The sequence below is a fragment of the Protopterus annectens genome, chromosome 7.part1 (genome assembly GCF_019279795.1).
Source record: "Protopterus annectens isolate FY-2018-M chromosome 7.part1, PAN1.0, whole genome shotgun sequence".
NCBI lineage: Eukaryota > Metazoa > Chordata > Ceratodontiformes > Protopteridae > Protopterus > Protopterus annectens.
In genome coordinates, this window is record NC_056740.1 from 256718141 (window position 1) to 256742511 (window position 24371).

The following is a 24371-nucleotide window of genomic DNA, read 5'->3' on the forward strand; positions in this document are numbered from 1 at the left end:
AGCAGCAAACATCTTCAATTTACTATAAACCTTCCTAAACAAGAACACAGGTTCATCTACCTACTTAACTGAATAAACTATTGGAAACTTCAATAAGGTGTCTTTATTCCTCCCACAGGAGGGTATCAGAGTGAGTGTGTCCTACACTTGTTAGCTAAAATGATTTTATCTGGACTAATCCTTTATACTCTGTTTCTTGTTAGTCCTGCCACCCTCTGGGTCACAGGCAGGATTACCAGACTTCACTCGAGCCGTGTGGATTGCTACTGTTTTGAAATGTGTACAACTGGGGATAACAACCTGGTCTGTCAAACCATTACTGGAACTGGAGAAACCATCTGGTCAGTTTGAGGGATTAAATGTTCAGGTGAGGCAGTCCTGATGGGTGAGAAAGTAAATCTAGGTCAGAGACCAGAACCCAAGGTGGGTGAATTAGATAAGGCCAGAGGAAGGGAAACCACACCTGTTGAGGTAAAAAAAAGGGGTTATGATGATTAGCTTGACTTTCATTGCTGATGTTTTCTGTAAAAACTTTGGAATCAGAAGTGTTGGGGAAAGGCGTAAAGGAGACCCCGGGGTCAAGGATGTATTAGAGCATCCCAAGATGACTCCCTGTCGCAGAGAACTTGAATGAAGAAACTGCTGGGAGAAGCAAAGATTGCAGCAAGGTCGGGCGCAACGTCTAGAAAATCACTCTGTGACTGATGACTTAAGGGACCAACTGAGGGAGAGAAAATGCATCTGCTCAGTTTGTACATTAGCATGTTGAATTTAACAGGATATGCACTGCAATTAGAAAGAGGCAAGAAGATATCACTCAATGCCGCACTATCCTGGTCTCTCAACACATGGGACAATATCTGGCTCCTCCCTGTTTGTTGATATACCAGATGATTGCCATGATTGCCATGCTGTCTGTCTGTATGGAGATCACACCCAAAGGGAGATGGTCATAAAAGCCTGCAATGCTAGAAGGACTGCTCTCAACTCTCAAAATATTGATGTGAATTGTATCCTCTGTCTGAGACCACATGCCTTGGACTGCCTTTCACAGATAATCCACCTCCACAGTTGGGAAGCATCTGTGGTCACTGTGGCATGGGGAAATTGCAGAATGAAAGATTGTCCCTGTATAACAAGTGTAGACTCTAGACAACACTGGATGCGTGTCCCATATGACTGTTAGACTCACTGGAAAGGATAAAGGTTGTTCTCTAAATGGCCACTGAACTGCCAAGATTCACTGAAGAACATGCACGTACAAATCTAGCCAGTGGAACAAACGTGACTGAAGTAGCCATGGAACTAAAAGACAAAGGGCTAATATTGCTGGTGGCTTTCAATGGGATAGTCAGTCTATGGCTTGCAGTGAAGAGATGAGATTCTTGAAGGTAGAAGCTTCGCTATCTGAGATCTTGTGTCCAAAGTTGCTCCAATGAACTCCTGAGGCTACAATCGTAGTAACCTGGATTTTTTTTCCTAAGTTCATTGTGATTCCCAAGTTCATACAGAGTTGGAGCAAGGAGTCCTTGGCTTGAATGAGTCAATTCCTGGTAGGGCCGGCGATGAGACAGTCATCCAGGTATAGGAATATTCAGAAACAATGAAGCCATAGAGAAGTTGCTACCACTGCCACACACTTGGCGAACACCCAGGGGGCAGTGGTGAGTTCAAAGGGAAGTGCTCTAAATTGGAAGTGACTGGTTCCCAGCTGGAAGCGAAGATACTTTCTGGACTGCCTGTCCATCTTTATATGAATATACACATCCTGAAGATCTATGGAGTACATGCAGCTGTCCTTCACTAGCAATGGAAAAATGAACTGAAATGTGACCATCCGGAATTCTGTTTGTCTCACAAATTTGTTTAATTGACTTGAGTCCAAAATTGGCCTTAGGTCCCCATTTTTCCTAGGAACTAAAATGGATCCTGAGTAAATGCTGCATCCTTTCTGGTCTGGTGGGACCACTTGTTTCACTCAATTTCTTAGCAGCTTCTCTACTTCTGAAGTGGCTGCTTCCCTTTGTGAAGGTGGAACATTGAGAAATCTTTTCTAAAGTGATGGGGGAGTATGGAAAGCAAAGATATAGCCACTATCCTCTGCAACCATTCGTCTTCAGTGATGAACGTCCAGGTTGTTGGGTATACAGATAAGTGCCCCCAGACTGCCTTCAGAGTACGACAGTTGGGCAAAGATTCAGGAGCATTGGAAAGGCTTCTCTGATAGAGGTTCCCCTGAAGCCTTAGTTTTGTGGACCACCTCTCCATCTTGGGAGACATGTATTACAAGAGTTTCCCCGCTGCTTCAGGGAGATTTTTCTTCAGATGTGTCTGATGCAAACCCCTTTGACTTACAACATCACATCCTCTTCCCTCCTTTCTGATTCCTGGAGAGGTCTATTGAGGTGTTGAGAATTTGATCCCTATAGAAGAAAGGGATTTACCATCCTTCTCACTTCTGGAGATAGTTTCATTGATTTTAGACCCAAACAAGGCTGATCCATCCCAAGGGGTATTGATGAAGGGCATCTTGAAATGTTCCGCAAAGTTGCAAAGCTACATCCAGGTATGCCTCCTGATGAAAATGCGTCTTCCAGCTGTTCTAGATGCATTCTCTATAGCATTAGAGATAAGCAGCATTGAGGTATTGCAAGGGGATTGTAGGGTAGCCAACTGTGAATCAATAGCCTTCCTTTGATAAACAGACAGGGACCCTGGAAGAGATTTGGTGATCTCCTTGGTCAAATCTCTCTGGAAGCAGGTGACATGTGCTACATAATTTAACTCTGTCACTGAAAAGGTAGATGAGACATATATATGCTTCCCAAACCTGCCCAAAGCATGCAATACTTCGTTGGGTGGATGGAGAGAGCAGCTTTATTCTGCCAGCTCCTTCCTACTGACTGCTGCTACTACCATGGAGTCTACAGGAGGACCCTTGCTCCAATGATGCAGCAGAGCAAACTCTGCCATTAGAGGGAATAGGGTGATGAATCATTGTTGCTTTGGTGAAAACGAGCTATGAACAGCATTTTTATCTGTCTTCCTTTACCTTCTGAACTGCCCGTGGCAGAAGAGGGGCTGCACTAAAAACATACAGAAACAGAGCTGGCAAGATAATGGAGGAGGTACCTGTTGTGTAAGCATCACAGACACTGGACAGAATGTCTGCCAAATTAAGAGGCAATGGTGGCATAATTCTAGCCATCCACCGTTCAGTGCCTTATCATAAAGTCTAACAAGATTTTCCCTTCAACTAAGACAGGTGTCTCAAACAAAATAAGAAACTGGAACCAGGCTGAATCAACAAGCAGAATTAGTGCACAGATAACGTTATTTACGCTTCCATCCTAAGACTTCTTCAGAATGCAGAATCTCCACAGCAATTAATCTGAATGTAAATCATACAATAAAATCACAAAGTCAATAAACTAATTTTAAAAAAAAATTAATGTTAAATCTATAGAGCACTTATAAAAAAACTACTATTGCACTACAGACACATTTCATTTATGAACATATAGTCTTCAATTCTTCAAAAAACACTTAATATTAACTGCATCATTCAACCCAGGCTCTATATAAGAGTGTAGTTTTATTTGCCACAAGGCTTCTTTTTGTTCTACATAGTTCTCGAAATCCCCACCCCTCAAATCTATGGGAGCTTGTTCAAGAACAAAAAAATTTATTTTTGTGATTATGACAATTCAATGTATGCATAAAAAATGCACTTTTAGTATCTTTCTTCTTTACTTGATATAAATGTTCCCTAATTCTTATACACAACATCCTAGTGATCATCCCTATATAAAATGTAGTACATCCAGTACATACCCCAATATAAACTATACTTTTACAATTGAAATACCCTGGCATCTTTACAGTACAAGACAAATGATTCAAATTCACGACGCCCGTCCAAAATAAATCTACAGATGTTACAGTTTCTACATTTGTATATACCAAGTGGCTTTAGTAGTCTTTAATATTCCATCACTTATACTAATATTAGTGTTGTCTCTGTAATATATAGACTAAATTATACTGCTTTTTATACACGAACATTGGATGGGAACCTACAACTTTATATAAAACTTGATTTCCTTCCAATATTTTCCAATGTTCTTGTATTACTTCCCATATTCAATTATTATCAAATGTCATATCTAAACTACAAAATACCTTAGTAACTTCTTGACAACTTATACTATTACTCAATTTACTACTAAATGGTACTTTTAATATTGGGGGATAGTCTCTTTTACTTTACACCAACTTTGCCCGGTCTCACAAATATTTTTCATCATATCCCCAATTTTTAAACATGGTAAGAAACTCAAATTCTTCAACCAAATGACTTAATTCACTCGTCATTCGACTAGCTCTGATCAATTGCTCTTTTGATATATTATTTTTCATAAAATGGGGATGTTGACTACTACAATGTAAATAACTGCTAGTGAACGTTTTTTTTACAATGTATTCCACTCACAAATTTATTATAATCCTAATTCCATTCTAAACAAACATTCAGGAAATTGATTTTTGTACCAACATCCCCTATCGTAAACTTTGTCCCCTGGTTTAAACTTGTTAAAAATTCTTCAACTTTCTTATAGTCCCCTTGCATTATAAAGAACAAGTCATCCATGAATCTTTTATCTGTTTTATAATAAACAACCTGATACTGACTCTTTAGTAAATTCAAACTAGAATGTTCCCACCACCCCATTACTATATTAGCAAAAGAGGGTGCTGCTGGCGTACCCATCACTACCCTTATCTGTTTATATTTTCTATTAAAAATAAAAAAAATATTTTTAGTATTACATATATTAATCTCACAACAAAAACTACATTCATTGTTAGATAAACTAGAATATTCAATTAAACATTCTCTCAATCTATTCCTATATCATGAGAGATACTCGCCTCCTATCTTTCAGGACTTTATCATAAAGTCTAACAAGATTTTCCCTTCAAATTAGACAGGTGTCTCAAACAACAAAATAAGAAACTGGAACCAGCCGGAATCAACAAGCAGAATTAGCGCACAGAAATTCTCTAAATCTAATTCTCTAAATCTCTTCTGGATATCAAAGGACTCCATATAGGCCTATTCAAAGTGGTCATTCATCTTATTGAGTACCTCCAAATGAGACATCCTCTAGTGGGGAAGGAGAGAACAGGTTTGTCTTTTGTGTCTGAGTCACAGCTTGGGGGTGGGGCATATGCCAGCTCAACTGCTTCAAGGACATGAGTCCTTCTAGGGGGGGAAGGCTTTTTCCTTTTTTTTCCAAACATGGACCCTTAACATTGAATGTTAATCTGAGGAAGGTTGCAGGCTTTGTGTGAATAACGTATAATCATTGGCCAGCTTTATAAAATAAGGTGATCAGGGATGACAGATTGGTATAAGGCCCACTCAGCTCAAGCTGTAGCAAGATGCCAGGCATACGGGATTTTGGATGACTTAGCCCTATGTCTCAAAATGGCAATTGTCCTACGAGGCCTAAAGGAGCAGATAGGCAGCCTGAACCTCTACTTTAATTGAGGAACCTCTGTGGACGTTCCAGTTGTTGGACATGCTTGGAGGAAATCATCATCCCATTATATTCGGCATTCATCAGACCTGTCATTGAGTGCAATTACACTTTGACTCATAGGTGTTTTGAGATGCATGGCTAGGCTTAAAAAGGTCCTTGTGATTATAAGCCTAGCAAACACCTACGAATGTATGAAGCAAAGGGTAATTGTACTCAATAATAGGTCAGATGAATGCTGAATAAAATGGAACAATGGCTTCCTTGGACCTAAATGCCATATCTTTGTTTATAAGCTGCACAATATTTCCTCACTACTGTAGACACATGATGGTCAAAGGCTAGATTACTGTCTATAAGTGTCTCCAAGTCCCTGATTTCTTGTCAGCTCCTATGAGGGGTGTGTTGTTAAAAAGTACAGCTGTGTACCTACCATAAATGTAGATGTTCGAGTGTATTCACTGTTGCAGTCATTACACTTGGGTTATCCTGCTGGCAGGCAACCCGCAGTCGGCCCGAGTTCCAAAGTCTTGGTCCGGCGGCAGTTGCTGTCGCCTCTTCCCTGACGTCAGTGCGCCAGGGGTATAAAAGTTGCAATCGACGCCATTTTCTTCAGTTTTTCTTGCCCCAGATGTCAGGTTGCTCCCAGATATGAAGGCTGAAAAGATAAAAATATGCCAAACAACCATGCATATATTACTACATTTCCTTCATCTACAAGCAAATACACCACATAGGTTATATAGAGTTGAAGTAGTATAGGATAGTCCCAGCAAAGAGGGGAATGGTGGGTGGGTAACCTGGACTGCAACAGTGAATACACTCGAACATCTACATTTATGGTAGGTATACAACTGTACTATGTTCATCGTGTTTCACTGTTGCAGTCATTACACTTGGGTAGAATCCCAAAGCGGAGGTTGGGTGGCTGGGTCTAGATTGGATTTGGTGAGGCTAACAAGCCCTGCAGAACTGCAATGGCAAAGCTTGCTCTGGATTTGGAGTAGAGAGGTAGGTGGTAGTGCTTGGTAAAAGTGTGCACTGAGCTCCAGGTTGCAGCTTCTAAAATGTCTTTGGTTGGTACCCCTCTGAGGAAAGCTGCTGTAGTGGCTTGCTGCTCAGGTAGATTGAGGCCTAATGCCCTTAGGCACAGATTTGCCATGTTGTGGATAACAGAAGTGGATGCAGTGTCCTATCCATTTGGAGACTGTCTGCTTTGTAATGGGTTTTCCTTGTGATCCTGCAGCATATGCTACAAACAGTTGTTCAGTTTTTCTGAAAGCTTTTGTTTTGTCCAAGTAAAATCGTAGCTGCCTGTGTATAACCAAAGAGTGCAGAAGTCTTTCCCCTTTATTCTGGGTTTTTGGGTAGAAAGTAGGCAAATTAATGGTTTGGTTTATGGCCACACTGGAGTCCACTTTTGGCTTGAATGTTGGGTTCGTCCTTAGAGAAACCCTGTCTTGGTGAAAAATGAGGAAAGGTTCCACAGCCATCAATGCCTGTAACTCTGAGACTCTTCTTGCTGAAGTTATTGCTAGGAGCAGAGCAGTTTTCCATGACAAGTATTTTAGATCTGCTGTTCTGGCCGGTTCAAATGGAGGCAGTGTTAGTTTTTCTAAAACAAAATTGAGATCCCCAAGTAGGCACTGGTGCTCTCCTAGGGGGTCTTATATTCTTTGCCCCTCTGAGGTACTGTCATAGTAGAGGATGTGAAAAAAATGGAGGATCCGTATTGTAATGAGCTGAAATGGCAGAGGCATGGATTTTAAGAGATGAAAAAGATAGGTCTTTGTCCAACATCTCAGTTAGGTATTGCAAAATCTGTGGAATATTAGGGACCAGTGGGTTGAGCCCTTTGTGCCTGGTTCCAAGCACAAAATCTGTTCCATTTTTCTGCATAAGATTTTCTAGTGCTGGGTCTCCTGGTTTCCAAAATTACATCCATAACAGCTTTAGAGAGAGGTGCAGTCTGAGTGGCTACATTATCTGCCATGCTGCCAAGTTTATGGTTTTGAGTTGACTGTGCAGAATCTGATTGTTTTGCTGTGTCAGAAGATGAGGGATTTGAGGTAGAGACCAAGGTGGGCCTTGGGATAAAGTCTTTAGGATTGGGTACCAGTGCTGGTGTGGCCAGTCTGGTGCAATTAGAATCATCTTTGGCCTCTCTTGTCTGACTTTTAGAAGCACCTTGGTGAGAAGAGGCATCGGAGGGAAGGCATAGACTGTCAGGTTTTTCCAGCTGAATGATAGAGCATCCACTTTCCATGCTTGAGAGTGACAAGTCCTTGTGCAAAATTTCTGTATTTGGTATGAGGGGAGGCAAAAAGATCTATGTTTGGGCATCCCCATTCCCTTGTTATCATGTTGAACACTTGTGGATTTATCTTCCATTCATGATGATCCATGAGATTTCTGCATAGTTAGTCTGCCAGTGTATTTTTTGTTCCTGGCAGGAATTGTGCTTGCAGATGTACCTGGTAGGTCAGTGCTGTGTTCCACAAAGTCATGGCTTGTCTGCATAGGGGGTAGGAATGTGTGCCCCCTTGCTTATGTACCACATAACTGTGGTATCGTCTGTCTTTATTAATAGTTGTCCTGGATGTTTTAGGTCCTTGAAGGCTGTCAGGGCATTCTGTACAGCTAGCATCTCTTTTTGATTGATGTGCAGATGCATTTGTTCCTTGGGCCACATGCCCTGAATACATTTTCCTGCCATATGTGCTCCCCAGGCATAATCCGATGCATCCGTTGTTATTATCTGCCTGGCTGTTGGTAAGGTGAAAGCCTGTCCCTTGTTGTGGTGACAGGCCTGGGACCACCATCGAAACTCCTGTTGTAGGCAGGGAATCAAGGTTATGATTGTCTCTAGGCTGTGACAATGCTGAGTCCAAACACTTTTTAGATACCATTGTAGTTTCCTCATATACAATTTGGCATATGGAATTAATAGAATGCAAGATGCCATGAAACCCAAGGCCTGCAGAATTTTTCTTGCAGGGAGCTGGGTCTTTGTTGCCATCATTTGAAAGTAATGAGTCAGTTGCCTTTGTTTGTCTGGCATGAGATAAGCCATCTGGGCAGTTGTATTTAAGCTTGCACCCAGGAAATATTATCTCTTGAGAGGGCAATAGTTTTGATTTCTTTTTGTTTACTGTGTACCCTAGGCAAATTAGCAATCTTTTTACGAATGCCAGGTGCTGTAGAAGAATGTCCTTGCTCTCTGCTTGAATAAGGCAGTTGTCCAAGTAGGGATATATTTGAATTCCTTTTTGTCTGCAAAATGCAATTATTGGTGCCAGGCATTTTGTGAAGACCCTGGGCGCAGTAGATAAGCCAAAGGGCAGTGCAGAGAATTGGTAATGCATTGAGCCTGCTATAAATCCGAGGTATCTTCTGCACGATTGTCTGATTGGGACGTGCAGGTATGCCTCCTTGAGATCCAAAGTAACTAGCCAAGCCTCCTTGCCCAGCATGGCAGAAGTTGTTGTAGTGTTAACATTTTGAATTTTGGAACATCCAGGAAAGTATTTAGGATTGACAGGTCCAGTATTGGTCGCCAGGCTTTGTCTTTTCTGGGTACTAAGAAAAGGCGAGAGTAAAATCCTTGACCCTGTTCCTCTTGTGGAACTTTTTGGATGGCTCCCATATCCATAAGAGCAGCAATCTGTGTTTGTGCCTCTGCCCATTGGTTTTGTGGCAGGTTTGGCATACCTTTTGGTTTTGGAAGCGTGTGGAAGTGGAACCTGTATCCCTGAGAAACTATATTCAACACCCATTGGTCTTGGGTGATTATGTGCCAATTTTTTGAGAAAAGTGCAAATTTTCCCCCTAGGGGTGCTGTCAGCTGGTAAGAGCTTGGCATTTGTAGCGGGAAGTCATTGTGACTGTTTCCTATAAGGTTGTGATTTGTCTTCTCCTCCTTTGGAGGCTGAAGCACCCCACTGTTTAGGTCTGTAGGAGCCTTGGGGCTGAGATCTGCCTCTTGGGCGTCTGTATCTGCCTCTTTGTGGCCTGTCTGACATTGGAAAGGACCATTTTTTTGAAGGCCAGTTTCTGCTAAATCTAGGTGGTTGAACCTGTAAGAAATCTTTCACAGTTTGCATTGACTTTGCTTTATCCTCCATTTTCTTTAACACCTTTTCTGCCTTAACACCAAACAAAGTATCATGCTGTAGTGGAGCATCCAATAATTTTACTTTAACATGGTCAGGTAAACTTTGTTCTTTCAACCAAGCATGTCTTCGAATAACTGAGCCTGTAACTGCGGCTCTACAAGAAGCCTCTAATGAATCAAACCCACATTGCAGAGTATGCTTTCCCACTTGTTCAACTGCATGCAATAAAGCCTGCATTTCTTTGCTGTCAGGACTTTCTATATTTGTAACCATTTTCTGCTTTAACAATGACATGAGATACTGTTGATATTTAAGCATGTGAAACTGACAGTTTAAAGCTCTTACAGCTAAAGTGGTGTAAACTTTTTCCCCCATCTGTCCAGAGCTCTGGGATCCCTATCTGAGGGGACAGGATTTTTGGCAGTGGAAGCTTTAACCCCCTTAGGACCCTGAGAAATTGTTTCTGGATCTGCAGTGGGGTTTTTGTAAATAAATTTATGAGAGTCAGGGACCCTGTAGTACCTGTCTGGCTTTACTGGTGCAGGGGGTAAAGAATCTGGAGACAGACTAGATTCAGAAAAAAACATCATCTACAATATCAAGCACAGGGGGGATAGTCAGGGGCCTGTGCTGAGGCAATAAAAGGAAATCTCTGAGCCTTTTCTTGGATTCTGAGTAATCCTGGCTCTCCCAATGGAAATGCTCCCTTATGGTGTGCAGGGTTTCCCCAAAAGAGTAATCCTCAGGAGGTGAAGCTGAAGGAATGGACTCTTCAGCATCAGAGTCCTCATAGGGAGGGAGAGAATAAATAGCCCTGGTCAGAAGAAGAATCAGAGGAAATGGAAACCTGATCAGAGGAATCATAATCAGTGTCTTGCCTAGGCCTCTTGTCAGGAGGGGGATGGGAACCCCTGATTAAAGTAATAAGGTCTTCGGCCATTTTAAGCATCTGTTTCTTTGGCATGGATGACTGTTCCAGAGAATGCTGCACTTGTTTCCTTGACACTAATGGTGTTTTTGACTTGGCCTTTGCTGCTGTAGTAGCTTTAATTGTAAACTGTGAAGGTCTGAAAACATTCTCAGAAGCCGGTGCCTGCTCAGCAGCTCCGGACCCATCTGGGGGTATAGTTTCTGTAGGCCCAACACCTTGAGTTTCCACAGGCCTCGTTGTCTCCACGTGGCTTTCGGTTACGGCCTGTGGCTGTGAGGTAGCGGGTATCAGGGGCTGAGAAAGCGCTTCACTGAGAACCAGTGAACCAACGACTGGCCTAGAAGAGGCTTTGTCGTCGGTTTTGGACCTCAGATGCCTGTCTTTTTCTTTGTCTTTGCATTTTTTATACATTCTGTTCGTCGGTTGTTCCGACAGCATTATATAATTAAATCTTTGTCCAAAATAATGTAATGCAAAATCAAACCGACGTTTAATAGTGCGTTTATTGAATCTAGCACAAAACCGACAACTGGTAATGTCGTGGTCAGGGCCTAGGCAAGGAATGCAGTAAGAGTGAAAGTCCTTATGAGGTATTTGCTTCCCACAAGAAATAAAATTAACTTTTACTGACATTGGTCTGGAGCAAGAAAAAGTTTCCCCAACAGGGTACTTAGCTTTATTGAAGACTTCGATTCTGAAATTCAATTTTGAAAATCTCAGGAGTCGGCCGACCGGCACTTGCGAACTGCTTTTGCTTCGGGCACCGCGCGGCAAGAAAGACTGAAGAAAATGGCGTCGGTTGCAACTTTTATACCCCTGGCGCACTGACGTTAGGGAAGAGGCGACAGCAACCGACGCCGGACCAAGACTTTGGAACTTGGGGCGACTGCGGGTCGCCTGCCAGCAGGATAACCCAAGTGCAATGACTGCAACAGTGAAACACGATGAACATTCATAGTTACTAGGTGTGGATGATTTCCTGAAGCATACAATTATGCATTTCTTGGCATTTAGTTTTAGTCCTATGGCTTGACATTGTTGGTGTGTACTAGGCTAATTTCCCTGGAGCCTTTACAAGCCTAGCCCATCGTGCCACCCTACCTCAATTCTCTGTGCCTCTGTCAAGTAAAGCCCACTGGAGTGATCCCTGGGGTGAATTTTCTATTTCCCATCCACTCATCAAGATTTCTCTTGAAGAGGGCCAGTGAGGTGCTCTGCTTGACATGTATGGGAAATCTATTCCATAGAATGGGCAGTCCCTGGGTTATGAACCTGTCCCTCCAGCATGTTTTGTTAATTGTGAGAATGAGGCTGACATCTCTAGAGTGTGTGGTGCAGATGGATTGGTATTTCTTTAGATGTAGAATTTCTAACAGATCTGGGTCAGACATGGCTTTGTAAGTCGTGCAGAGATCACCTCTAAGTAGGCGCTATGAAACAGAGAATACCTGGAGTTTTCGGAGTCTGTCCATACAGGACAAATGTTTAAGGCCTAGGATCCTCTTTGTGAGGTACTTTTGTGTTTAGTGAGGTACATGGCAAATGGGGCATTGTACTCTATATGATTGGCCTAATAAGGGAAGAGTAGAGGGAGACAATGACCTCTTTCTTCCTGGATGCAAAACCCTTAATAATGAGATGTGCCACATACAAGGACTTTCTGACCACAGTGGCAATTTGGTGGTCAAAAGAGAAGTTGATGTCAACCTGTGTCCCCAGATCTCTTATAATGCCTTCTATGTTCAGTGGACTATCATCAATGTGGTAATTCATGGGAACTGGGTTTTTCCCAAAGGGGATGACGACACATTTTTTGGCACTGAGCTTAAGGCCATGGTTCTGACACCAGTCGTTGGTCTCAGTGAGGTATTACTGTAGGATGTCAACATCACTTGGGGAGTTAACAATAGCTCCCACTTGCAATCATCACTTGCAATCAGCCAGAGTCACTTCGTGTTGGCCTGGACTTTAGAGAAGTAGATACCAAACAGGAGAGGACCCAGGACTGAACCCTGTTTGACTCCACTCGCGACTGGTCGGCAGTCTGACTTGGGAGTCAGCTACTTTCACACTGTGGGTTCTATCTGTGAGCCAGTTTGCAACCCACCTAGTGATATAGGGTTAAAACCTAGCTTAGTGAGTTTTTCTATGATTCCTGAGTGGGGAATGGTATCAAAGGCCTTGGCCAGATAGAGGTAGGCTGTATGAACCACCTTGCCTTCATCCACAGCTCTGGTGACTGACTCAAAGAAGTTGAGCAGGCATGATCTACCCTTCACAAAACCAAACTGTGTGGGATCCAGAGTTTGGAGATTCCCTGTATCCTTGTTTATTAGGTCCATGATAATGCATTCCATAGCTTTGGATATCAGACTCGTCAGGCTAATGGGGCGATAGTCCCAGGGTCTGTAGTCGCTAGTCGTCCTCCTTTGTGGAGAGGGATGACTGTAGCAGTGCGCCATTCGGTAGGGACAAAGCCTGAGGTGAGGCTGTGGTTGAACAGGGCACACAGGTGAAGTGCCAGTTCACTCTGTAGTTCATGTAGAACACAGCCAGGGATATTGTCAGATCCCATAGAACTGTATTCTTAGCCTTTGGACAGTGCTGTTTTAACCTGTGCAGCAGTAGTACTGGGTGCCTGGCAATCTACTGGTACTGTGATTGGTCCTTTGGGGAGGGAAAGAGGGGTAAAGTTGGCACTGAATCTGTTGGCCAGTATATTGGCAATATATTGGCTCAGTATAGGAGGTACCATTGTGCAGTAGCTCAGAGCAAAACTGGGTAATGCCATGGAGATTCTTTACATAACTATAGAAGGCCTTGTGGTTGTCTTTACTATCTGCTACAATTCTATTTTCATAGCTAGCTTTAGAGGATTTGATGAGGGATCTCAACATTTTGTTGAGGCTAATAAGGGAGTTTTTCCAGTCTTGAGACTTCACCTTATTCCGCATCACTTTCTTCCTCCTGTTGTAGAGTTTGTTTATGGCAGGGGACTACCAGATTGGCTTTTTTTTTTTTTTTTGAGGAGAGTGTCTTGGTTCTATTGGGTACGGTGAGATCCATGCATCTGTGTACGTGATAGTACAGTGCACTGATATATGATTTGGTGGTCATGTAACTATTATCCATTTGCATGGGTGCCATGAAGTTAGCCATCTCTGCTTTTAGGAGCCCAAAATTAACTTTGGAGAAGTTTTTCATGGTGGTTACCTTTGTGGGGGGAGGGGGGGTTGGATTTCCAAGGTGATTAGTTTGAGGTCAGATCTAACCAGGGAGGAGCTGACTACTGGTGTAGAGCAACGGTTGCCCATGTTAGTAAGGACCAGGTCAAGGATGTTGCTACCTCTAGGGGGGGATGAACGAGCTGGCCCAGGGCATTGGAATTAATCAATTCCAGGAAACGTTGGGCAAGTGTATTGTTACAGGAGTAGTTTTCCCAGTTAATGGAGGGGTAGTGCTACAGGAGTAGTCTTCCCAGTTAATGGAAGGGTAGTTGAAGTTGCTCAGTATGAGAGTGTTAGGTTGGACCCTAATATTCTCCAGGGTGCTTAGGAACGTGGAGTGCGAGTCTTGGGACATGGTTAGGGACCTCTCAGGCTATGACCTGAATCACCGTCTTCCCCAATGTTAGCTGCACCTGAAGTATCTCTGATGCATTATGTTGGACTACCAGTCTGGAGGTGTGCACATCCTTTATGAATATGGAAACACCACCGCCTTTGGAGCTACGATCCAAGTTCTGGGGTATGGAATGAGTTATTGCCTGGTAGTGCAGGGGTGCTTTCTGCTGCCTTGAACCAGGTCTCTGTTACAGCACAAATGTCGAGGTTCTCTATTTTAAGATTTAGACTTCTAGCGTTGAGCAACATGACCCTCAGATTGCTTTTGTTTGTAGCTGTTATGGTGGTAATTTGATCTGTGGAACACTACCTAAAAAAGGCACTATAAGGGTGGCAAGAGCCTTGGCCAGTATTCGGAAGCCCAGGGGTGACAGACGCAGGCCATCTCTGGCAAAGCATCGAGGTCTGTCAATCATGTCATCTCAGGCAGATACTGGATCCTCTTAGAATGAAACCAGAAACTTAGCCAATTGTTGAAATCAATCATTTTCTGCTTATACTGTGGTATTGTTTTGGGTGATGGCAGGATGCTGCTCAGGGCTAGGGTCATACCCGCCTGGGTTACATAATCCAAAAGCTCCTCCATGTCTCTCTTCATGTAGTCCAGTGAGGTACGTCTCAGGTCATTCACACCCACATGTACAATGACAGAGTCATATTTGTACCTGTTGTTGAGGGACCTGAGTGCGTGCGTTATGTGGTGGATCCTGGCACCTGATAGGCAGCTGTTACTTTCTCCTTATTCAGCCTAGTGAGTGGAACATCAGTGTGCCTCATTATCGAGTCACCTATGACTAGTGTGTTGGGCATGCTGTTTTGCCTTAGGGACTTTGAGTGGCACACTGTTTAGGACAGTTATGTGTCTCGTGATTAGTGTTGTTTTGTGGTGGTCGAGTGCATTTCTGCCTTGGAGGTCTCTGCTGTTTGGGTAGATTTTTATTGAGAGCCTCCACAAAGGTGGGTGTATGGTTTGTGTTTTTATGTGAAGGCAGTGCTGGTGTGTGTTCCGGAGGGCTATGTGTTCCATGTGATGTGGTGCAAGTGCTGACCTCCTCCTCTTGACCAGCTATCATGGTCTTGGCTGGAGAGTGCGTGGCTTCCAATTTGGATATACAAGTGCATCTCTCACAAGTCTGAGTGCTGGCAGGTAAGAGGAGAGGGTTGTCAGTGTACATGAGGCAGATGCTACATTGCCTTAGGATACCCAAGTTCACCAAGTTAATAGAAGAAAGCACAGGGAACTGGCTTTCAGACATGCCTGGAGGGGTGGGCATTAATAAAAAATAATGGAGCTGTTTCCTTGTAGAACGTTTAGTGCTGGTAGCACTTTTGTGTGCTACAGTAACCGCTACAAGTATTCTGGTAAAGTGCTAGATTAATAAGCTAGTAAAAGTGCAGGAGAGGAGAGAACTAGTAGATCTAAGGGGAAAATTGAAGAGCAGACTTTGGCACCGCTCAGAAGCCTACAAACAGTCCTGGATACAGCAAATCTGTATCTGGACTAGATTAGTTACATAAAAGGCGAAAAACAAGTGCAAACGCCAGCTTTTAAAACAGAAAGTTGAAAGAGATGGAAAAAACTGCACAAACAGTCAAACTATGATTTTTGGGCCAGAAACCACTCCTCTTGTGGTAGATAGGCTACCTAGTGCTTACCACTCCCACTGATAAGCTAGAAGGTTTCCCTCCAACACAGAAAGGCTTGGAGGGGGGGGGGGGGCTCAGAAGTTTACATACAGTCCTGGATACAGCATATCTATATCTGGACTAGCCTAGTTACAGGAAAGGCGAGACATAAGTGCAAATGTGGGCTTTTAAACCAGAAAGTTGAAAGAGATGGAAAAAAAACGGCCAATAAACTACGATTTCTGGGCCAGAAACCACTCCTCTTGTGGTAGACAGGCTACCCAGTGCTTACCACTCCCACTGATAAGTTAGAAGGCTTCCCTCCAACACAGGAAATCTTGGGGGGGGGGGGGCTCAGAAGTTTACAAACAGTCTTGGATACATTAAATCTGTACCTGGACTACACTAGTTATAGGAAAGGCCGGAAACAAGCTTTAAAAAAAAAAAATTTCTAACAGAAAAGCAGCTAAAACAGCACTAAAAACAATTCAAGTGCAGTGCAAGCTAGCACACTTGAGTGTGCAGCAATATTAAGGCTGAAGAGATGGGACTGGTAAGCGTGCCTGAAATCAAAATATGATCCCACTGTACTCAGCTGAGTGAGCAAATGAGATGGACCCAGGAGGAGTGTTCAAACACAAATTGACAGGAGAGGCGGGCAATTCCATAGCCACCAAGATTAATATCACAACAAGATCAGGGAGGGAAGGCAGGGAAACTAACTGCAGAGAGACAGACAGACCACACAATATTCAATGAAACAAATAAACAGAAACATAAAATTCAGTACTGTCTGTAACACTGGAAGTTTATACATAACTCAGTTTGTAATACAGTTGAATGCAGGTAGATAGCAGCCAGCCAACAACTCAGATATTTCAGCAGAAATTAAATTCTCAGATATGTGGCTAACACCTATAAGCACAGAGAAACCCTCTAGTCTAAGAGTTAAAACCGAATATCAGAAGTGAAAACAACAATAAACTGAAACAAGTTTGTACACTTGTAGGAAGGTAACTGCAAAGAGACAATCAGACCACACAATATTCAATGAAACAAACAGAAACAAAATTCAGTACTATCTGTAACACTGGGAGTTTATACTAACTCAGCTTGTAATACAGTTGAATGCAGGTAGATAGCAGGCAGCCAAAAACTCAGATATTTAAGCAGTTGTTTGTGTCAGCCCTTCTTGGAGAACATTTGTGTTGGTGTGGGATTCAATAACAGCTCCTAATTTGAAATAATCTGCAAATTTGTTTCACCTCAGGATCACATTTACCCAGTAGGCGGCGCCTGGCTGACTGTGGTCCACTTCATAAAGAGGCGGTGCCCACAGACCCTGGAAATTACCGCCCCATTGGGTTGCAAACTGCACAGATATCCTCCAGAAGGGCCTCACAGAAATGGATAACTGGTGCGCTCTATTCAGTCTCATACCGCTTGCTCAGAGGTGACATAAATAGAGAGGGGGACAGATTCATCACCAGGAGACTCTATGCTGTGTGGAAAAAAAATCCGGTGGTACATGTGGCAGAGCCCTCTCTGGTCTTGTTCAATTCACTAAAGGGGGCGGTGAAGCCCACATAACTATGGGCTAGGCTTATAAATGCCAATTTATTCAGCCAGAGGGCAGTGACATTGGCTTTGACCGTAGGGAAGTAAATGCCAAACAGGAGCTGTCCCAGAACCGATGCTTGACAAACTCCGCTTGTGACTGGCCTCTTTGTAGAAGTGAACTCCCCAGTTCTAACTTCCTGAGTCCTGTCAGACAGGTGGCTATCCACCAGGTGACATAAGGGTTTGTACCTAACCTCTTGAGTTTGTCGACAATGCCCGAGTGGGGAATTGTGTCAAATGCTTTGGCTAGGTCAAGGTAGGAAGTGTGAACCATTCTGCCCTCATCCATTGCTTTGGTGACCTTCTCAAAGAAGTCTACCAGGCTGAGTATACATATCCTACCCTTGATGAAACCAAATTGTGTTGGATCCAGTGTCTAGAGGTTGCTTATGTCATTACTGATCATTTCCATGATTATTCTTTCCTTGGCTTTGCATACGAAGCTAGTGAGACTTATGGGTCTGCAGGCTCTGTAGATGGCCCACCTTTGTGCAGAGGGATGACTGTTGCTGTTCTCTATTCATAAGATACGAAACCTGTTTGGAGGCTAGAGTTAAATAGCAATTGTAGACACCCCAATACATCATGTTTCATGCTATTTTAGAAGGCATCCTGGGATGTCTGGTCCCACTAATGCAGTGTACGTAGCCTTGGAGAGAGCACTGAGGACATGTTCTCTAGTAATAGTAAGGGAAGTTATATTTGAGGGTATCTCCTGAGGGAAGGTTGAGGGGGGAATAGAGGGGTAAAGTTGAAGCTGAATTTGTCAGTCAGTAGGTTTGCTATATTTTCTTGCTCAGTACAGGTGGCTCCATTAACAGTGAGCTCTGCACACAACTGTGTATTGCCTTTGAGGTTGCAGACGTAGCTAAAAGAATACTTTATGTCCGTCCTTGGCCTGGGAGGCCAAGTTTACCTCAAACTAGACACTGGCACACTATTTGTCCTCTGAGTTGCTTGTTTAGTTTGATGAGTGCGCTTTTATCCTGCTGGGTACTGCACCTCCTACTTGCTGACAAGACTTTCTTCCTTTTGCTATGTAGCCTACTGGTGGTGTGATTCCATCAGGGTGGCTTGTTTTTTGAGTTCATTCTGTACTTCTTCCGGGTGGGTACAGTTGCTTCTATGCAGCTATTAACATGTTTGTATAGGGCTTCTGTGAACAGCTCCTCTTAGGCAACAGTGTTCTCAGGGTTTATGGGGGCTTGAAATTTTGCCAGGTCACCACTTAATAGTAGGAAATTAGCCTTAGAGTATTTCCTGAATATTCCAGGGTTAGCGGGGGTACCAAATTTTATGTTTACTTCAAAGGAGACCATTTGGTGGTCTGACCTTATCAGAAGACATTACACTAGGGCATGTTTAAGTGCTTTTGTTTAAACTGATTTTTTTTACCTTACCTTTACACCATGTCGTGTGGTGCAGAAACTGCCTAACAGGGTCACCAGCCATAATAGAACACTTCAGATGGTAATATGGAGGAGAACTATACTTTTAAAAAGTCTGTTTTCCATAAAATGATGTCACTGAGGAAAAAAGTAAATTTTAACATCAGCAGTGTCAACTGTGACGATATGAGGTACTGCCAGCCATGCCAGGTAAAGTAGGACAGTGGATGTATGACTTGTGCCAGCACAGCTATCTGGAATTTTGTAAATAATTATATGCCATTTGTATATCAAGCTGATTTGTACAGATGCTAGTGTTGAAAATGTACTTGTGAGGTTTGCTTGTGCTGAATGTATCAACAGTGCACCCTGCTGGAATGAAGAAAAATGTACATGTATTATGGTAATTGAATTAAATGTATACGTTTTAATAGAGGACACTGGGACAGCAAGGGGTTAGCCAGCTGGCTTACTTTACGAAAAATAAGGGAAATGTAAATGGGCTGTTAAACCATCAAAGCGGCACCCCACAATTCTGAGTAGGACTGGGGAAGTTACGTCTGGAAGAAGCCTTTGTTTATTAGCTCAGTAAAAAATGAGAGGCTCCAGGGCACAGCTACAAACATTTAGATGTGCACTGTAGCCGTCTATGCTAAACTCCTGTCTCAGCTTCAAAGGAGATATTGTGGGAACCTAGAGTCACGTGACCAGATAAAGTCATTCTCCAAGCTATCTTAGACATTATATTGTACAGGGAGTAATCTCTGAGTAAGGAGTATTCTGTTTGGAAGCTTGACTAGAAAGACTGCTCACGTATTTCATCTTGCCTTGCCCTAGTAAGTTATTAGGGAACAGTAAAATAATTTCTTTAGATCAGTCAGGAATACATAGCAAGATTAGTTTATTATTGTTTTTCTTTATTTGTATGAGCCTGCCCATCAATATCATTTTCAACCTTTCCTGTGATATGAACTCTGTGATTTACTGTAAATATATCTTCAGTATTTTCATGTGTTTTTATTTCTTCTTCTTCCAGCTTTTTCCCGGTTAGGGGTTGCCACAGCGGATCACCTGTCTGCTCATGATTGGCAGTGATGTTTTTACGGTGTCGAGTTGCCAGCCTGGCGCCCAACCTTCCATGGAAGGCACACACACGCACTCATGCCTAGGGCCAATTTAGAGTATCCAATCCACCTACAGCATGTCTTTGAAATGTGGGAGGAAACCGGAGTACCCGGAGGATACCACACGACCACAGGGAGGACATGCAGACTCTGCACAGAAGGCATCCCAGCCGAACATCGAATCAGAGAAAATCTTGCTGTGAGGCGGCAAATCTAACCGCTGCACCACTGCGGCAACCCTGTATTTAAAACTTTTACTGTGGCTGGTCCTTGGGCGGCTGCGATGGCACAGCAGTTAGCATTGCAGCCTCACAGCAAGAGGTTCTCCGGCTTGATTATCAGTTGGGGTGCCTTCTGTGGGGAGTCTGCATGTCTGCTCTGTGGTTGCATGGGTTTCCTCCAACATCCCAAAGACATGCTGAAGGTGGATTGGACACGTTAAACTGGCCCTAGGCATGAGTGTGTGCATGTGTGTGCCTTCTGTGGAAGGTTGGGTGCCGGGCTGCCAACTAGACACCGTAAATCTTCACTGCCAATCATGAGCGGAAAGGTGATCCACTGTGGCAACCCCTAACTGGGATAAGCCGAAAGAAGACTGTGGCTGGTCCTTGTAGAAAGTATTTAGTACTAACCTATGAACCTATATTACACAGTATAATTGGACACCCCTTGTTAAGGGCCTTAAAGTAGCTGATTGTGGAGTGTCTAGTGGCAGTGATAACTACCTTATACTGTGGGCAGAAGAGGGCACAGCAGGTAAATCTGTGCCAGCCTTTCCTAAGTGTGTGTATGTGTGTGTAAAATCAAACATCTGTGTGTGTGTGTCAGCTACCTGGGGCAAAGACACGAAGCACTGGGTTTACAGATATGGTGCTGAAGACTTGGTTTGGATACTTGGCTGAGGACTTAACCCTACAGCTGCATCACTGGGGAGTCTTTCTGGGGACCTAGAGGGAGAGAGATGTAGAGATGCACACTCCAGGCTGAGTGTGTTCCCTGCATGCTCTTAAGGGAAACTGTGCTTGATGCAGAGAGCTCTGTATCTGCAAATACTGAGCGTATCCATTTCTATTCCAAGTGCACATCCCTCTTCAGTGTCAGTGGTGAGGATTCAAGCTTCTTGATTACTGGCTCAGCATGGGGATGCCACACATTGATTGGTAGTGGTGGGATCACACCACATTACATACTGGTTGGCAATGGTGGGATCATACCACATCACATCAAAGTTGGAAAAACACATTATATCCAAAGACTTCAATGGGGCACCACCGCACATGTACAAAGGTGCCCCATTAAAGTATAAGGACGCAATACATGTAACCCTAAGCGTAATGTCATGGTAGGAAACACCAAATATATTTGGGGAGTGGTTTAATAAAAGGTTTATGAAGTTTTTTTCATTAAAAACAGCCAAATATAAAAATGCATCATGGCACTTGACTCATCAAATGCTGCAATGCATTTACTAATGTAGGAAAATCACTTTAAGAAGCAATGTAAAAGATACAATAGTTAATTGTGATACATTGAGGTAAGCTACTGGAAGTTGAAAGGGCAATACACAGTTGTGTGCACTTACTGTGTCACATGAAGCTAGTTTACTATCGTTATATAAACATAATTATACAACATTTTTAGGGAGGTAGTGCACCAATTACTATTGAGCAATTTCAGGCCCAGGCTAGGAGAAATACAAAATACTTCACAAACAAAAAGTATAGAAAAGTAAGCAATAACAAAATAATTTAGACTAATTACGTAGAAGAAAAGCCAGTCCAGTGAACGAGCATAGTGCAATGTACAATCAAGCAGAGTATAACATATACATTTACTTTCTAAAGTAGGTCAATCTTCAGTGAAGCTTGAGAGAGAAGATAATAAAGTGATAAAAAGTGAGAGATACGCAGTGTCAACCTCACGCTGTGCTTTTTTTAAATATATGTGGAATTAAACCATAAGAATCTCTGAGGGAAACAATGTATAAGAAAAATAACTCTTCATTTATATTTTTGTGTTAAACTGTTTAACATTATCATAAAATGCAATATAACAGTAGAAAGTATTGTTCTAAACACAAGGGCACATGCAAAGGTATAGTAATAATTAATGTATATCGAGAAATAACGGAGGGGTAGACTTGATTATTAACAGTAAGTCAAATAAAAAGAAAAAAGTAACTTATCACTACCATTGCAGTATGAGAGAATCTGGACACAGAATGGTAAAGATATATGCTGAGATGTGAAGCTGAAGGGGAGAGGCTGGACTATGAAGATGTATGGAGTTGCTCATTAAAGTAATATATACATTTCTTCTTGTTATGGACAATGTATGTCACAAGAACAGACTGAAGAATGTGGATTTAAGTAAAGGGCAGTGTTCTTCTCCATTTCTGTAAGGTAAACATGTCAATAATGAAAAAGTTGATGACTGCAAGACTAGGAGTATTTTCCGTAAGAAAACGTCTTCTCAGAGTGCTGGTATCTGGTTTGCCTGGGTAGAAACCGATAAGAGCTGAACTGCTGCACTTAGGATTAGCAAGATGTCAATTAAAAGATATTCAGAAACTGTATTTTATGTCCTTTACAGTGGATCTGTTAAAGGGGCAGGAGTTTGCTGTTAAAATGGCAATACAGGCATGTTTTGATAGAAGCAAAGTTTAAAAAAGGGAAAAGAAACAGTGCTGAAACTAAATAACTTTAGAATGTATAACGCACGTAGTCACAATCTATTTACACTCCACAAGGCTGGCTGAATTTTCTCATTGAGCTAGCTTCTAAGTAAAAGGTTTACTGAATACATAACAGCCAGTTTTCTACACTTGGGAGGGAAATACACTGCAAATAAAGGAGTGGTAATGGGTTTAAGTGCAAGCCCTGGCACACTATATTTCAGCATGAGTACCCTTATTTGTAAGGTAGATATCAGTACAAGTAGCCACTACTGTGAAGCAGAAACTTCAGAGATTTTGTTCTTTCAACTGCATAGTTTTCCCCCCTTTATTTTTTAAAGGATTTGGGGACAGGTACAGTGAATTAAACTGTTAAAAAAAAATGAAAAGTTCAAACAAATGTGTGAAACTGCCACATGCAAAAGTCATGTTAGTCAAGTGTTACAAAGTATGCATAAGCTACTAGTAGGAAATATATATATATATATATATATATATATATATATACACATATATATATATATATACATATATACATATATATACACATATAGATATATAGATATATATATAAATATATATATATATATATATATACACACACACACACATATATATATATATACATATATATAGATATAGATAGATATATATAGATACATATAAATATACACACATACACACACACACATACATATGTTTATAAAGGTGCCAAAAAAGTCTAGGTCAGGTCGGGTGTCGGTTCGCCGCTTTTCCCTGACGCCAGAGCGACAGGGGTAAGTATTTGAGGGAAAAAATTCAGTTTTCAGCACTGGCCTTTTTTCTCATTCAAACACAAAAACGTTTCCATTTCCCCCAGGCGTAGAAGGCGTCTGTTGTGATGACTTGATTTGCTTGAGCTTGCTGGATGGAAGGCCTGTGTTTTTTGTTTTGCTGAGCCACCACAGAAATTCCCTTTTGAAGACATCACACATCGCAGTTCTGTCCACACAAATAAATTGCGAATGGATATTTCTCATTATACTTGGGGGGGGGGGGGTTGACAACTATCAGCGAGTAAATAAGTATTACAATAAAGATGTTTTCTATAGAGGACAATGGCCAATAAGCCATTCTCCTGTTTTACAACAGGAACATCCAAATAATTGCTGGTCATCACATTAAATGAACAGGTAAATTTAATAATTTATATATTAAAATGGGTATTAACAAATGTCATGAGTCCCCTTCATTGCCTCCCCACAGTAGCCAGCAATCATCCCAAAATCTAACCCACATCTTCATATAACACACACAAGTAGCTTCTTCTCACAGAAGTCCTAAGGTGGCATTATATTGGGGGGGGGGGCAAAATTAAGAGACCACTCAATTGTTTGAAACAAATTAAGAATGCTAAAATATGCATATAAATATATATATATATATATATATATATATATATATATATATACATATATATACATATACACATACATACACACACACACACACATATATATATATATATATATACATATAAACACACACACACACACACATATATATATATATATATATATATATATATACATACATATATATATATAAACAAACATACATATACACTAAATATAAAAAAAATATTAAAAAAACTATACAAGTCTGTAAAAGACCCCACCAGATTACAATCAAAATGGTGAAACAAACCAGACAGGTAAATTTGCTGTAAGCGTCCTAAAATCATTCAT

The 24371-nt window shown here is 42.0% G+C and overlaps 1 protein-coding gene across 2 annotated transcripts in view; it reads right to left on the bottom strand.

Moving 5' to 3' along the window:
• Window positions 1-24371, bottom strand: part of MTMR10 (myotubularin related protein 10) — a 1193387-nt gene that overhangs the window by 347524 nt on the left and 821492 nt on the right. The gene's annotated exons all lie outside the window — the stretch shown is intronic.